The following is a 3,281-nucleotide window of genomic DNA, read 5'->3' on the forward strand; positions in this document are numbered from 1 at the left end:
TCAGCAAATGTGTCGTAGAACAACACATTTAGGAAATAAAAAATTTAGTCACAAAAATGCTTCGTGGACACGGAACAGATGATTAATTACTCGGAGGTCCGGCGGTACACGTCGGTTTTATCTGACAAGAACTGTAGAATCATTTGTTTTTATGCGCAACTAAAGGAGATTTTTTAATTCTTGCAGAAAGGGAGAGATGCCGGTGTTGGGGTGCAGTACCCTGGCTTGGTACACGCGGGAATCAGGTGCAGAGCTAAATAGAGATATATAGAATGACTATATGGACTGTAGGGAGGCGCAACTAAGCTTACTCTATGTGCCAAACTGGTTAACTATTGTTAAGTCCATGGGGCTGCTGATTCCAAGGGTGCGGGTTTGACTCGACTCCGCAGGCCGTATTTCAATGGAGGCGAAAAAAAGCCGTGTGCTGCATGATGTCAGTGCACAGTAAACAGCCTCAGGTGATCTAAAGTATTCCGCAGCTCGCCATTAAGGTGTCCATTATAGCTAATGTGTCATATCCGGACGCTACAGCCTATCTGCAACGATATTTTTCGCACCATAAAAACTATTTCTAGCAATTTACAGAGTTTTTCAGCGAACACTGCAAAATTTTCATTGTCGAGGTAAAAATATGGCTTTTGCGACACAGTATTAGCAATGTTGGCGGACACCAGAAACTGGTAAATTGTTTAAGTAGTAAGGAGGTCAACCAATTTTTATTAATTAACTTCTCAACTACCCGACTTACGCGCCTAGTTGCAATTAGAGATTTGTAGCCGGTCTTTAGTAATAGCTATGCCAGTTTTTAGATATCAGAAAACACGATTACTCTTGGCGCTGTGGCTCGACAAAATGTGTCTTTTTCGACAGGTTACGTGCACTGGAGGGGTGGCTTTTCCTGCATGGTTTCGAAAGCCCATGTATTTCCGCACGACGCAGCCAGATTTTGTCGAGTTACAGCGGCGAAGGTAACCGCGTTTTCGAAATTCTAAAAACTGATGTGGCTATTACTAATAACCGGCTACAAATTTCTAATCGCAACTAGGCGCCTAACTCCACTAGTTAAAAAGTTATTAAAAATTAGTTAAGCAGCACACTACTTAAGACAATGAACCGCTTTTCTGGTGTCTGCCAGCATTGGTAATACTGTGCCGACAAAGCCATATTTTTACCCCAAAAAGCCCCTTCATAAATTTTTTTTAGTGTTCACTGAAACATCCGGTATATGCCAAGAGAGAGTCCTAAAAAAGAGATAACATCTAAAATAGAGCTTAATGCGTCAGTCAGCGCTCGCATGAAATGTTGCTTTTCGTACCGAAACTCGAAAAAGCTTAGTAAATCTCATCTTAACGGACTGACAAATAAATCTGCTTCACTTTATCGGCATTAGCGGCGGAGAGTGACAGAAGACCATGATACGGCCACCTCGTGGTTGTTTTGCAGCTAAGCCAAAAATGCAGGTGGAAAGCTTGGCGCCTTTCTTTCTACACAGTTGATTATCTGTCTACGCGCCTAATGACCCGAAAGACGTGGGTTGAATCCCAGCCAAGGCGGTCGCATTTCGACGGAGGCGAAATGCTAGAGGCCCGTGTTCGAAGCGGCGTCAGTGAGCGCCAAACAACAATTGGTGATTGTAATTATCCGGAGCACTACACTCCGGCGTCACTCAGCGCCTGAGTCGGTTTGCGACGTTAAACCCCATAAAACTAAATCCAGAAGTCCTCCTATGACCGCTGAATCCGCGAAGGCGACTATTAACCAAGGTCACTCGTTCTTCTGTGATCATCCTCGCGTCGCGTCGGTCTCTACGAGAAGGTTCTTTCTGACTACAGTGTCCCTTACCGTTTGGTGCGCCGCGTGGCGGACGTAAACAGTGAAATCGCTCCCCTTGCGTCCTCATTATCGCCTACTTACCACGCCACCGACATCGTCCACGTAGGCCGTCTTAAATCCTACCACATCGCTCATACCTACGTCTCACCCTAACGCCGGTACGCGCTTGTGCTGCCGTTGGCCATGCTGCGGGGAGACAAAAACCACGAAGAGCACGCATGCCACCAGTCTAAAACGGACGAACACGACGAGGAAGATCTTTTTGGCTTCTCTGCTCTCCACGGCTCCTACCTCTGGTGCCGTTGCGTTAATACTTGTAAATACCTGTATATAAATTCTCTCTGAAGCAATATTGAGGTACGACAGTGCGGGTTTAGAAATTTCTCATCCTGTTTGATGGCCTCGCAGTAGTCATTCCGTCTCTTTCGCCAGGCTGTCCGGATGGCATCCAAGCCGATAAAAATGTTTCAAAGATCGGAAAACAAGCTGCAAGCAACAAAGATAAGAAAAATTTTAGAAAACTTTCTTTATGTTGCATATACATCCAGAAACTAAAAATACGAAGAATACTGCGTTGCGCAAAACCATTCATTGGCATTTGCTTCAGGGATTCCAGTTGTAACACGTTTTGTTTCAAGCGAGAAAAATTTTTCAGGCTGAGTCCCGGCGTCCAACCCCGGCCTCGCTCCATGTTTGATCTTTGCTCCAGTACACCTTGCCTCCTGCTGAAGGCATACTCGGAGCCATCGCTGCACCGGCTTGAACGCTGCCAGCTTCGGCTATAGAGAAATGTGTGCATAGGCACTGTTACCAAAACTATAAATGAAGAGCCCGCGTAGCAGGAGCATCAGTTAAAGTCGATGCTGAGTGCACTTTTTCAGTTCGCTTTCAAATATTTGCGCGACGTGCACCAATTTTGCGTTAGCCGCCTAAAATGTGTTCACAAAGATTGATAAGCCAATCACGAATAATGTCCATAAATAGCCAGGGGGGATTTTTTCTATCTTTCAACGGCAATGTTGTTCAAACTGGAAGCTTTCGCAAGGGATAAACTCGTGTAACAACTTGTTATACTTACGTAAAAAGTATCCTGAAGCACGTGCTGCATTTCGGGTGTTGATGACCCGAACACCTTGCGCGATAATTAATGTAAGAAATAGAAGGCAGTAAACCAATCACTGCGCCTTAGCGACTTGGTCGATGATCGCTGGGGTAATGTACTACAACAGGAATAGATTTTTTTTTTCATCATGCTTGATTTACTGCATGAATTACCTGTCCGATTAAGGAGTTCGACCCCTGATTTGGAAAAGTATCGTACTGAAGAGCAATATTAAAAATGAAAGTTCACTAGACGCTTGCGGTTTCACGATAATGGATCACGCCATGTCAAGCCGTTTACGTCGAAAAAAAAGGTTCTCTTCCGTTTGCCTATTGTGGTGACG

The sequence above is a fragment of the Amblyomma mixtum genome, chromosome 2 (assembly GCF_055824585.1).
Source record: "Amblyomma mixtum isolate Tamu chromosome 2, ASM5582458v1, whole genome shotgun sequence".
NCBI classification, from domain to species: Eukaryota; Metazoa; Arthropoda; class Arachnida; order Ixodida; family Ixodidae; genus Amblyomma; species Amblyomma mixtum.